The sequence below is a fragment of the Geotrypetes seraphini genome, chromosome 4 (assembly GCF_902459505.1).
Source record: "Geotrypetes seraphini chromosome 4, aGeoSer1.1, whole genome shotgun sequence".
Taxonomy (NCBI): Eukaryota; Metazoa; Chordata; class Amphibia; order Gymnophiona; family Dermophiidae; genus Geotrypetes; species Geotrypetes seraphini.
In genome coordinates this window covers 18764207-18778594 of record NC_047087.1, presented here as the reverse complement: position 1 = coordinate 18778594, position 14388 = coordinate 18764207, and positions in this window count along the sequence as shown.

Sequence of the window (14388 nt, the reverse complement as noted above, 5' to 3'; positions counted from 1 at the left end):
ATAAAACCTTTCTTGGTTTTAACTAGAGAATGGCATGGGGACAGAATTTGTGGATAACCAGGGGAAACCATCCCGTGTCATTCTCTAGTGTCTATCTCAACCTCAGTCCTTCTACACCAGCATTCGTCAATGCCAGGCTTGAGAGTCATTGGCTGTTCCCATTCACACTGATTCTTATGTGAGCCAGCTATAGGGCAATGAAGCCATTGTGACATCACTGGTGAGGTTGGCTCTTAGGCATTGGTGAAATGAAGCATTATGACATTACAATCTCTGCTCTGGATACCAGAGACTGTCATTTATTTCTGTCTCGCAGTTCAGATGGGAGAGAGAGATGGGTCAGCAAGGGAGGGGTGCGCGGCAGCGGGGGGGGGGGGATAGAAAGATGCTATACGGGAGGAAGGGAGGAATAGAAGCTGCAAGGGTTCTGCTGCACAAGGGATGGGAGGAAGGGATAGAAAGATATTGCACAAGGGGATAGGTGAGAGGGGAGGGAAGATGCTGCACATGTGGAAGAGGGAAAAGAAAGAGGAAGAATTGGGATGGAGGAGAGGAAGGGAGAGATGGACATGGCGGTACTTGAGAGAGTCCAAAGGAGAGCAACGAAAATGGTAAAAGGGCTGGAACACTGCCCATACGCCGAGAGGTTGGATAGGCTGGGGCTCTTCTCTCTGGAAAAGAGGAGGCTCAGGGGAGATATGATAGAGACCTTCAAGATCATGAGGGGCATAGAGAGGGTGGATAGGGACAGATTCTTCAGACTGAAGGGGACAACAGGTACGAGGGGGCATTCGGAGAAACTGAAGGGAGATAGGTTCAAAACAAACGCAAGGAAGTTTTTTTTCACCCAAAGGGTCGTGGACACTTGGAATGCGCTACCGGAGGAAGTGATCAGGCAGAGTACGGTACAGGGATTCAAACAGGGATTGGACGGATTCCTGAAGGATAAAGGGATCATGGGATACTGAGGGAGGAGCTGGGATGTAACACAAGTATAGAAAGCTAATCAGGTAATGAGTATAGAAACCAAACCAGGTCGTGCATGTGCAAGACCGGAGGGTTAGGACTTCGATAGGAAGACAGGACTTAAATGAGAAACCAAGGTGGCAAGGGAGCCCCTTCTGGTGATACAGACAGGTCATGACCTGTTTGGGCCGCCGCGGGAGCGGACTGCTGGGCAGGATGGACCTGTGGGCTGACCCGGCAGAGGCACTGCTTATGTTCTTATGTTCTTAAATGAAAAAAAATAAGACATCCCCGAAAATAAGACCTAGTGCCTTTTATGGGCCCAAAATTAATATAAGACAGTGTCTTATTTTGGGGGAAACACGGTAGTTTGTAGGGCTGCCTTAGAAGAATGAAATTGGTTTTCATGCAAGTCAGTAATCACGGCACAGCAGAAGTTTCACCACATATGTTTTTCACAGAATTATAATTGTGTTTCAGCAGAATAAAAAGAATAAATGTAGCTTTATTTTCTTTCTCTATGCTGGTCTTTCTAGTAAATCTATGTTAGCATGATCATTCCCAGCCATGGTTCAATGAGTGAACTGTTGGCAGTTTCTTTAATTTTAAGTGTCATAATGTTGTCCTCCATGCACTTCTTATGTTTGTGTGTTACGTTGCCATCTAGTGGTTGAATTGAAAAATAACCACATTGGTTGATTTGCTTTCTAACATTCCCCCTTTTATGAAGCCGTGGTAGGCTTTTATTTTTTTTTAATCGCTGACCTCAGTGGTAAAAGTTCCGATGCTGATAGAATTCCTATGAGTGTCAGAGCTAATACTGCCACGGCCACCAATTTAAAAAAAAGCCTAAAGAGGCTTCATAAAAGGGGGCCATTATTAGTAATTCAATTTGCTTTGCCCTCTTTTGAGAATGGCTATTGCATCAAAGCAGTTCACATCAAGATAAAAATACACAAAACACAAAATATAAGAGCAAAATTAAAATAAGAAAATGTTATAAAATGATTAGAAAAGCAATAAACATCAAAAATGAGTAACATAGTCAATTTACTGTGCCCAGTAAGATGGCTAGACTTGTACCTGCCACTCCATATAGAAGGGCAGATTACCTTCTCAATGTTTTGTTTAGGGTTGTTCATGGCACTCTGTGCGGGTCACACCACTCTCTTAAACTGCTCCTTCTACTAAGGCACGCTAGTCGATTTAGCGCATGTTATAGGAATCGGAACAGGGGCCATGGCCTCCCCAAAAACAGGTGCCCGCCCGCCCTCCCTATTCCGAGGGTTTAACTTAAAATGATCGGGCAGCTGCCACCATGCAGCTTCAAGGAGCAGACCTGCCCCCGGAAGTAGAATGAAGACTTCCGGGGGCAGGCCTTTTTCTTGATGCCGCGCGGCGGCCGCCCGATCACTTAAACTTGAAGCTGCCGCACAATTTCGCTGGGCTAGGGCGGAGCATCTTGGCCCCATCCCCCCCCCAGACAAGACAGCATTCCGCAGCCCCTAATGGACGTTAATGCGTCCATTATATTTTATGGATGCTTTAGCATTTAGTGCACACTAATATTTAGCGTGTGCTATATCGGCTAGTGCACCTTAGCAAAAGAGAGGGAAAGCGTGGAAGTCGCAGGTTTTGCTTTGATTTCATCCTTTTGCTGCTTACTAGAGAAAGACACGGTGACAAAATTCATCACCGTTCCCGTCCACCGCGGATAACCGCGGGAAATAATCCCGTGTCATTTTCTAGTGTCTAATTCAGCCTCGGTCCTTCTACGCCAGCATTCTTCAAAGCAAAGCTTGCGGGTCAGTGGTTGTGGCCATTCATACTCTGATTCTTCCCTCTCTCCTTAAAGAATGACATGAAGATGGCTTCCCGCGGTTATCTGCGGGGACGGGAACATAGAAACATAGAAATAGACGGCAGATAAGGACCATGGCCCATCTAGTCTGCCCACCCCAATGACCCTCCCCTACCTTTCTCTGTGAATAGATCCCACGTGTCTATCCCATTTGGCCTTAAAATCAGGCACGCTGCTGGCCTCAATAACCTGAAGTGGAAGACTATTCCAGCGATCAATTTTGTCACCGTGTCATTCTCTACTGCTTACGCATCCTCTGCGTTTATCCCATACTTTTTTGAATTCCACCACTGGTTTTGTCTTCACTGGGAGAGCAAGCCAGGCATCCAGTACCCTTCCCATGAAAAAAGTATTTCCTGAGTTTGCTTTTAAGCTTACACTTCCCCCTCCGTATTTACAAATTCCGTATCTATGGATTTGCTTATTTGCAGTTTTAAAACAAAAAAATGCATTTTCATTTTTCTGGCTATTTTAAGCCCTGAAAGCCCCCCCATAAGCCTTACCTGGTGGTCTAGCGCAGTGGCCCCCAAACCTGTCCTGGAGGACCACTAGCCAGTTGGGTTTTCAGGATAGCCCTTATGAATATGTATGAGGCAGATCTGCATTCCTATCATCTTCATTACATGCAAATCTCTTTCATGAATATTCATTAGGGCCATCCAGAAAACCTGACTGACCGGTGGTCCTCCAGGACAGGGTTGGGAACCACTCGTCTAGCGGGTTTTCGGGGCAGGAGCGATCTTCCCACACTCCTGTCCCATGCAGATCGTTCACAGGAAATGGCTCGAGATACTACAGGAGCTCAAGGCAGCCATTTCCTGTGAGCGATCTGCACGGGGCAGGAGCGTGGGAAGATCGCTCCTGCCTGAAAACCCGCTAGACCACAAGGTAAGACTTAAGGGGGGCTTTCAGGGCTTAAAATAACCGGGAGAAGCGGGGGTTAGGGGCAGAACCGGCCCAAATATTATTCGTGTTTTTTTAATATTCGTAGGCCGGCTTTGCCCCTAACCTCCGTGAATACGGAGGGGGAAGTGTACTCCTTTGCAGCTTCATTTTGTGTCCTCTAGTTACCCCGTTTTTGAAAAAGATGTGTTTGGTCATATCTCTCCACCTCCCTCTCCTCTACGATATACACATTCAAGTCTTCACATTTCTTCTCATATCACTACTACTACTACTATTTATTGTTTCTACAGCGCCGAAAGGCGTACGCAGCGCTGTACATTCTAACACACAATAGACAGTCCCTGCGCAGAAGAGCTTACAATCTAATTTAAACAGGACATTTCAGGGTTGGGGGAGATTATAGTGGGTCTAGGTATCTGACAGCAGTGAGGGGGAATTAAGAGTTGAAAGCAGTTTAAAAAAACGTGAGCCTTCACTTAAACGTCGCTGGTGCTTTTTGCTTCTTTGTGACCCCTATTTACGTTCCATGTCCCCTAGGGGGTGCAGCCTTATCCTTAATACCCTGGCTTGATGGTGCAATCTCCTGGCCAGTTCTGGATCCATGCATCTCTCTGCTCTGGGGGGGGGGAGATGGGTTTGGGGGGGTACTGTTTTTGGAGGGGATGGCTTGTTCCTTTGTGTGCCCTGGGGTCATCAGAGTCTAGACTCTGGGGGACTTTGATCAGTGTTTTTCTTTTCTAAGCCCTTGCATTCTTCTTCATCTTGGGAGGGTAGGAGGTGGGGGGGGGCGGAGGGTTGGTGGGTGAGCCTTGGGGGGTAGGGGAAAACAGGGGTTTTTTGGGATGTGTGGGTGGCTGTGACTGACGCATGTCTTTGTCACAATGTACTTTGTTATGCGGATCTTCTGCCAATGTTCATTGTTTTCAGTAATTTGTTGTTTTCCTCTGATTCTGCCGGTTTTCCTTGTCAATAAAAATTGTTTACAATCTAAAAAACGTGAGCCTTTAGCTTGGGCACATATCCTATACCTTGGAACCAATTCCACGTCTTTTTATATCCTTACCTAGAGCCTGGAGCCTTCAGACAGAGCATTATCACCTCCTTCTTTCTGCTGGTTTTACCTCTTTCCATGTAGCCTAGCATCCCCATGGCATTGGCCAGTGCTTTGTCACATTGCTTCAACACATTGAGATCCTGGGACACTATCATTCCAAGACACCTCTTCTCTTTCCTAACCCTGTGCGACTTTAGATGGTCCCTAGACTACCTGCACTTCTCTGTAAGTACGGATGTGTGTGTGGGAGTTTGTTTTATTTTCTGTCCTGTCTACCTATGAAGTTCCTTTCTTTTACTAATTTGCATTTTAGTCTGTAAATTGCTCAGCCCTGCTTGACAGACCTAGCGGTATAGCAAATTGCACAGAAATAAATCAGCCTCTCTCCTTCTGTCACATACCGCTTCTTTGAATTTCTGCATCCAAAACAAATCCCTCTGCCTTTCTTTGCATTGCAACTCAATTGTCAAGCTTCAGCCCACGCTTCTAATTTTTGTAGATCATTTATCTTGTCTGCTCCCTTCAGGGCATCCACTTTGTTGTAAATCTTCACATCAGCCACCAAAAAAAAGAAGTAAACTTTTCCTTCTAATCCAGCCAATATCACTTACAAAGACACTGAACGATCGGTCCTGATCCTTGAGGCATTTCACTACTCACTTTTCCTTCTTCTGGGTGAATTCCATTTGCCCCCACCCTCTGTTGTCCATCAGTCAACCACTTTCTGATCCACCTTGTGATTCACCTAGGTTACTTAGCTCTTGCTTAATGCAACATACAACCCAATATCAAAGTCTTATATTGTGCTGTGGAGATTATTTTGTTAAATTGTTATGGTCAAGTATAGTAACAACAAAGGTGGTCACAAAGACTCTCATTGGAGGAACTTCTTAAACAGAAATGTTTTCAGTTTCTTCCTGAAGATTTGGTGCTGTAATAAGATTCCAGCCTAACATCAGGGGGAAGAACATTCCAGCACTTTTCTGAGCCACATCTGCTTAGAACATAAGAATAGCCTTACTGGGTCAGGCCAATGGTCCATCAAGTCTAGTAGCCCATCCACTCGGTGGCCAATCCAGGTCACTAGTACCTGGCCAAAACCCAAGGAGTAGCAACATTCCAGCATCTCAAAGAATAGCCAGATTCCGGAACCCTAATGAGAGCAACATTCTAGAGCTGAGATTGTGATGTCATAATGCCTCAGAGCCAACCTCATCAGTGAAATTACAATGGCTTGATTGTCCTATACTTGGCACACATAAGAGCATAAGAACAGCTATAATGGGTCAGACCAATGGTCCATATAGCCCAGTAGCCCATTCTCACGGTAGCCAATCCAGGTCACTAGTACCTGGCAAAACCCAAAGAGTAGCAACATTGCAGCATCTCAAAGAATAGCAAGATTCCAGAACCCCAATGAGAGAAACATTCCAGAGCTGAGATTGTGATGTCATAATGCCTCAGAGCCAACCTCATCAGTGAAGTTACAATGGCTTGATTGTCCTATACTTGGCACACATAAGAGCATAAGAACAGCCATTCTGGGTCAGACCAATGGTCCATTTAGCCCAGTAGTCCATCCTCACAGTGGCCAATCCAGGTCCCTAGTACCTGGCCAAAACCCAAGAAGTAGCACCATTCCATGCTACCTATCCATGGCAACTAGTGGCTTCCCCCTTGGCTTTCTCAATAACAGATTATGGACTTTTCCTCCAGGAACTTGTCCAACCTTTTCTTTACGCTATCCGTTCTTACCACATTCCAATGCGTTCCAGAGCTTAACTGTTCTCTGAGTGAAAAAAATTTCCTCCCATTGGTTTTAAAAGTATTTCCCTGCAACTTCATCCAGTGTCCCCTAGTCTTTGTAATTTTTGCCCCAACTCTGCCTTGGACCACCCTGATTTCGCCTGGACAGTGCTGTAGTGATCAGAAGGGCTATTAAGCAGCCCTGCCTGGTTAGGCACCGCTGTACATCCCCTGATGAGGTGCTCAGCATAATTTAACTGGGCAAAAGCCTCTCCCTCTTAGTTACTTTGCAATCTCCCAGGGACAGACTGGCTTTTAGATGCTGGATGCATGAATTGTCCAGGCTAAGAAGGAGCTGATGATACCACTGATCTGGATAGGTGGCGTACGTAAATCTATTCTCAGGGAGAAAATTGATATATATGTCAAAGTGTGGTGGAACGCTGGCTTCGGCCTAACCCTTGACTCCTGAAGCAGGCCATTTTGGCCGAAACATGTACATGTCGAATCATTGGGTTTTGGGATGAATAAAAGAACTTTATGGAATAAATTGAGTCCCCCAGTCTCTATAGAACAGTGTTTTTCAACCTTTTTACATCCGTGGACCGGCAGAAATAAAAGAATTATTTTGTGGACCGGCACAGTACTAGGACTAAAATTTAAAAACCCCGTTTCCGCCCCATCTCCGCGAGCTCAGTCACCTCAGTAACTATAGAAAAATAGACAAATATAGTGCAAAATATAGACAGCAGATATAAATTCTCAAAACTGACACGTTTTGATCACTAAATTGAAAATAAAATCATTTTTCCTACCTTTGCTGTCTGGTGATTTCATGAGTCTCTGGTTGCGTTTCCTTCTATCTGTGTATCCTTTCTTTCATTTCTTTCTTTCTGCACTCGAGCCCAAGAATTGTCCCTTTCTATTACCTCCCTCTTTCCTTCCTATGTCCTTAGTGCCCCTGGTGCCTCCTTCCCATGTCCTTAGTGCCCCTTCCTGTCTTTAGTGCCCCCAGTGCCTCCTTCCCATGTCCTTAGTGCTCCTTTAAGAACATAAGAACATAAGAAATGCCTCCGCTGGGTCAGACCTGAGGTCCATCGCGCCCAGCAGTCCGCTCACGCGGCGGCCCATCAGGTCCAGGACCTGTGCAGTAATCTTTTATCTATACCCCTCTATCCCCTTTTCCAGCAGGAAATTGTCCAATCCTTTCTTAAACCCCAGTACCGTTCGCTGCCCTATAACGTCCTCTGGAAGCGCATTCCAGGTGTCCACCACACATTGGGTAAAGAAGAACTTCCTAGCATTCGTTTTGAATCTGTACCCTTTCAACTTTTCCGAATGCCCTCTTGTTTTTTTATGTTCTGAAAGTTTGAAGAATCTGTCCCTCTCTACTCTCTCTATGCCCTTCATGATCTTGTAAGTCTCTATCATATCCCCTCTAAGTCTTCTCTTCTCCAGGGAAAAGAGACCCAGTTTCTCCAATTTCTCAGCGTATGAAAGGCTTTCCATCCCCTTAATCAGTCGTGTCGCTCTCCTCTGAACTCTCTCGAGTAACACCATATCCTTCTTAAGGTATGGTGACCAATACTGGACGCAGTACTCAAGATGCGGACGCACCATTGCCCGGTACAGCGGCAGGATAACTTCTTTCGTTCTTGTTGTAATACCCTTCTTGATTATCCCCAGCATTTTATTCGCTCTCTTGGCAGCCGCTGCGCACTGTGCCGTCGGCTTCATTGTCATGTCCACCATTACCCCCAAGTCCCTTTCTTGGGTACTCTCATTCAATAACATCCCTCCCATCGTATAGCTGTGCCTCGGGTTTCTGATTCCCACATGCAATACTTTACATTTCCCAACATTGAACTTCATCTGCCATCTCTCTGCCCATTCTCCCAATTTGTCCAAGTCCCTTTGCAATTTTTCACAGTCCTCCTTTGTCCGAGCTCCACTAAATAGTTTGGTGTCGTCCGCAAATTTTATTATCTCACTCTTTGTTCCTGTTTCTAGATCATTTATGAATATATTAAATAGCAGCGGCCCGAGCACTGAGCCCTGCGGAACACCACTCGTGACCTTCCTCCAGTCTGAGTAGTGTCCCTTCACCCCTACCCTCTGTTTCCTACCCGCTAACCAGTTTCTGATCCATCTATGCACGTCTCCGTCCACCCCATGGTTCTTCAGTTTCCGGAGTAGGCGTTCATGAGGCACCTTGTCAAAGGCTTTCTGGAAATCTAGGTATATGATGTCTATGGGGTCTCCTTTGTCCATCTGTTTGTTAATTCCCTCGAAGAAGTGCAATAAGTTGGTCAGACACGATCTCCCCCTACAGAAACCATGTTGGCTGGTTATCAGAAGTTCGTGTTTTTCAAAATGTTCATCAATTTTTTCTTTTATTAGTGCTTCTGCCATTTTCCCCGGAACAGAGGTCAGACTCACCGGTCTGTAGTTTCCCGGGTCTCCTCTTGATCCCTTTTTAAAGATGGGCGTAACGTTGGCTATCTTCCAATCCTCCGGAATCACACCTGTTTTCAGAGATAGGTTGCAAATTTGCTGTAGTAGTTTCGCTATTTCCTCCTTTAGTTCCTTCAGCACCCTTGGATGGATTCCATCCGGACCCGGGGATTTGTCAGTTTTTAGTTTTTCTATCTGTCTGCGCACATCATCAAGGCTCACTTCTATGGATGTTAACTTTTGTGCTTGATTTCCATTGAAGAATTGCTCAGGTTCCGGTATGTTGGTTGTGTCTTCGTTTGTGAATACAGATGAAAAGAACATGTTAAGTCTTTCTGCGACCTCTTTCTCTTCCTTCACCGCTCCCTTCCTGTCTCCGTCATCCAGTGGTCCCACCTCCTCCCTAGCTGGCTGTTTCCCTTTAACATATCTAAAGAACGGTTTGAAATTTCGTGCTTCCCTGGCTAGTCTCTCTTCATACTCTCTTTTGGCTTTTCGAACCACACGGTGACATTCTTTTTGATACTTCCTGTGCTCTCTCCAGTTTTCCTCAGTTTTGTCCCTTTTCCATTTTCTGAATGAATTTTTCTTATTGCTTATCGCTTCCTTCACTATTTTAGTTATCCACGCCGGGTCTTTTATTCGACTCTTGTTGCACCCTTTTCTGAATCTGGGGATATATAGATTTTGCGCCTCGCTCACCGTGTCCTTGAAAAAGGACCAGGCATGTTCTACCGTCTGCCATTTTTGGGAAGTGTTCCTAAGTTTCTTCTTTACCATTCCCCTCATTGCTTCGTAGTTACCCTTCCTGAAGTTAAAAGTTGTCGCTATGGTTCTCTTTCCTTTCAGTATTCCTACTTCCATCTTGAACTTGATCATATTATGATCGCTGTTTCCCAACGGTTCCACTACTTCCACTTCCTTTGCAGGTCCCCTTAGCCCATTTAGGATTAGATCCAGAGTGGCATTTCCTCTTGTCGGTTCTCTAACAAGCTGTTCCATGAAGCAATCTTGTACAGCCTTCAGAAATTCTGTCTCCCTAGCGCATCTTGAGCTTCCGAGACTCCAGTCTATCCCAGGGTAGTTGAAGTCTCCCATAATAACCATGTTACCGCCTTTGCATTCTCGCTTCATCTCGGCTTCCATTTCTATGTCTTTAGTGCCCCCAGTGCTTCCTTCCCATGTCCTTAGTGCCCCTTCCTGTCTTTAGTGCTCCCAGTGCCTCCTCATGTCTTTAGTGCCCTCAGTGCCTCCTTCCTTTTTTTTTTTTTTTTTATTCTTTATTTATCATTTTAAAATATTTAACAAAATCAAAACATTTTGTACAGAAAGATTGTCAGATCAAACACAAAATAATAAGAAATCGTTTACATGATGTTGAAAAATTCTAATCGAACAATCTCAAGTCCTCTATAATGTGATCCAAGATTATTTGAGTGAACTTAAGGAAATCAATTTATTAATTCTATACAAAAGAAACGGTATCGTATGCCTGGCTTTGAGGAATTATTCTATTATCGAATCCAATTTGTTGTTACTATTGCATTGTTGTTATTGTAGTTGTTGTTGTTCCTTCTTTTTCCAGACGTTTCAGTGTCAGGAAAGCTGTAAGTTGAGATGGTTCAAAAAACACATATTTATTATCTCGATACCTTATTATGCATTTACATGGAAAACGTAAAAAGAAAATACCACCCAGCTGTGTAACTCCTGCTTTCATCATAAGAAACTGACGCCTGCGGTTCTGAGTTTCTCTACTAACGTCTGGAAACATTTGAATTTTCAAACCCAAAAACTCTTTATTCTTGTTCCTAAAAAACATCTTTAGTATCCAATCCTTGTCCGGCAACAACGCCACAGATAGCAAAAGAGTTGCTGGTTTAGCCAAATCTTTATCTGATGTTTCCAGGATTGCTGTCAAATCTTGTTGAAGGTCTTGTATTTCCTGTTTCTTATCCTCCGATTGTTGATCCCTTACTTTAATAGGCAAATAATATACTCGAGTGAGAGGAGGCAATGATTCTTCAGGAATATTAAGTATCTCCATAAAATACCTTTTTATCATCTCTCTCGGGTTTATAGATGAAATTTTTGGAAAGTTCGGCAATCGCAGGTTATTAGTCCGATAGTTATTTTCCATAGTTTCCAATTTTCTTCTAATAATTTGATTATCTTTAATTATTGTTGATTGGACTTGTTTAATCATTGTTACTTCATTTTCAATTTCTCCCACTTTTTCTTTAATATTTGAAATTTCCTGTTTATTTTCCTCTATTGTCTGTTTTTGAATTTTTATATTCTTTTCGCCTTCTTTAATTTGTTTAGTTAGTGAGTCTCCCAGTTTGGAAACCAAGTCCCAAATTGAGTCAAGAGTCACTTCAGCTGGTTTTTCATGTTTAAAGGAAGTCTCATGTAAAGTTGAAAAAGGCTCACCTTGACTGCCTTCTGTCTGTTGGTCTGGATTTTCTCCTCCTTCTGCTCTATCCGCTGGAACTATCTCTGGGCTTAACAAAGCCATAGAGACTTCCCCTTGCTGGCTCCCCGGTGTTACAGCCTCACTGTCAGAGAGTGCTGCAGCTTCTGGCCCACTCCTTTCACGTGGGGAACTCGCACTCAGCGGTGGGGGAGGTGGATTCCTCTGGTCGGGGCTCAGCGTGGTATCCAGCCCCAGGACTTCCGGTCCGGCGTCACTCCACGTCGCAGAGTCCAACGGGCGACTCCCCGACGCAACTGACTCCCTCTGAAGACGCTGGAGAAAATGTTCAATCGAAGCGAGAGGGGGGTGTTCAAGACGCCGCGAGGCTGCAGCGGCGTTCTTACCCCGTCTCTTCGGCATCGCGACCGACGAAAAATCTAATCGCTGTAGAAGTGAGAAGCAGAAATTCCCTCAGCGTCTCACCAGACACCGGTACGAATCACCATCTTGGATCCAAACTCTCTCAGTGCCTCCTTCCCATGTCCTTAGTGCCCCTTCCTGTCTTTAGTGCCCCCAGTGCCTCCTTCCTATCTCTTTAGTGCCCCCAGTGCCTCCTTCCTATGTCCTTCTCACTGCCTTCCACATTTTGTCCCACCCCCACCCCCGAAGCCAGCCAGCCTGCCTGCCTGTCTACTTCTCTCCTTCCCTCCTTGGCCAAAGCCAGCCTGCTTGCCTGCCTACCTCCTTCCCTCCCTGCCCCGCAAAAAAAAAAAAAAAAAGCCCCCTGCTTCCTTTCCCTGAGTCGGCTGCTATCTTACCGCCCTGCTGCTGCTACTGCTAAAGCCGACACGAAGTCTTCTTTCCGACGTCAATTCTGACGTCGGAGAGGACGTTCTGGGCCAGCCAGAATTGATGTCGGAAAGAAGACATCCTATCGGCTTTAGCAGCAGCAGCAGGGCGGTAAGATAGCAGCCGACTTGGAGAAAGGAAGGAGGGAGGATTTTTTTTGTGTGTGCGACAGGTAGGGACAGGATCTGAAAACGGAGCCTATGGTCACCTTAATCTTGCCGGCCCTGCGCGGACTGACAGAAATTTCCTGCGGACCGACACCGGTCCGCGGACCGGCAGTTGAAGAACAGTGCTATAGGACATCTCTACTCCTTGCTTTGCGTCTTCGAGTTTGTACTTTGCAAATATTGGAAGATTCACGAGCAACATATACATTTTGGGCGCCCTCAGACTGGAGATCTGCCACTCATTGTTCAAATTTTCACGGAAGAGCAGTGGCGGACCTAGGTTATGTGACACCCAGGGCTGATCATTTTTAACACCCTCCCCTATATAAAAAATATTTTTAGTAATTTTATTTATTTAACGCCCCCCCCCCCTTTTACAAAACCATAGTGCATTTTTTTAGCGCTGACCACGGCAGTAACAACTCCAACGCTCATAGAATTCCTGTGATCATAGGAGCTGTTACTGCCACAGCCGGCACTAAAAACCACACTATGGTTTTGTAAAAGGGGAGGGGTTATTTATATAGCCCGTCTTCCACAGAGAGCTCAGAACGGGTTATAGTTTAACATTCACAGTGTTACAATATAACATTACATAGGGTTACAACCTCTCCAACCCCACGCCGAAGCACTGGTGTAAACAAAATAAACATAAAGGACTTTTCCTCTCTCTGTTAGCTCCTAGCTCACGCTTGCTGTCTAACACCAGCTCTGGCAGGATACATAGTTCAGAATCTGATATATTGTAACCACAAAATAGAAAATAAAATTATTTTTCTACCTTTTCTTGTCTGGTCGTTTTATTATTCAAATCATGTTGGTCCCAGGCTCTAGTTTCTGTTTATTTTATTTTGACTTGCTCGCCAGGGTCTCCTTTTGATGTTTTCTTCTTTCTCCATGCTCACCATCCATCTTCTATTTCTGTACCTTCCCTTCCACTGTCATATCCAAGATTTCTGTTTCTTTCCCACTGTCTACCATCTCTCTCTCACCCTGCCTTGTGCCCTGGGTCAAACTTCTCTGTTCCCCTCTGTGCAGCATCTCTCCCTTCCTCCCCTCCATTATCATGTACAACATTTTTTTCTGTCTCCCCATGCACTATCTCTCCTTGCCCTCCATCCTATGTCCAACATTTCTCTCTTCTCCATGCATGTCTCACTCCCCTCCACCATATGCAGGATTTCTCCCTCTCACCCCTTTCTACCTCTTTGTTGCATCTCCCTTCTTCTCCAGCCCATGTTCAACAATTCTTCCTCTCTCCTCTAATTCCTCCCCCCCCCCCATGTGCAGCAGCTTTCCATACCTTCCTCCTATCCCCCTGTGGAGTAGTTTTCCATCTGTCCCATCCCCCTGTGCATCACCTCCAGACCTAGCCCACCCCACCCATCTAGCCATGAAATTTTTTGCAGCAGGGGGAAGGCCCTGGCGGGCCATAAGAAGCCTTTGCAGAGCATTCTCTCATTGTTGGCAGACTTAACTCACTGCTCTGCCAGGACCCGGCAGAGGAAGGCCTGACACCGGCAGATCATTGAAATGCCCGGACTATAACGCCGACCCAGGGAGTTCCACCTTATGGTCTATACCCTGCACCCCCCTCCCTTGGTATGCCACTGTGGATGAATAACTATATCCCCCTTCTTTTTTTCTTTCTTTGCCGAGTTGTATATTTGCCGGCATGATCTGTTGCAATTCCTAGACAGAGTTATTATTCCGTATTCTCCTTTCCGCTCCTTACGATCCAAGAATAAAAATCTACTAACTATTCCATCCCTACGAATTATAAATACTAGATGCACCACACTCTTCTCTGTCACTGCTTCCCAAACATGAAACCTACTACCAGCTCAGGTAAGAGAAGAAAAGAACCTCAAAAAATTTAAATCAAAATTCCCATCTGAAGTAGGCAAGTCCTGATCTAATATATCATAACTCCTATTGTTTTATCCTTATTTTTTCTCTTTCCTAAATC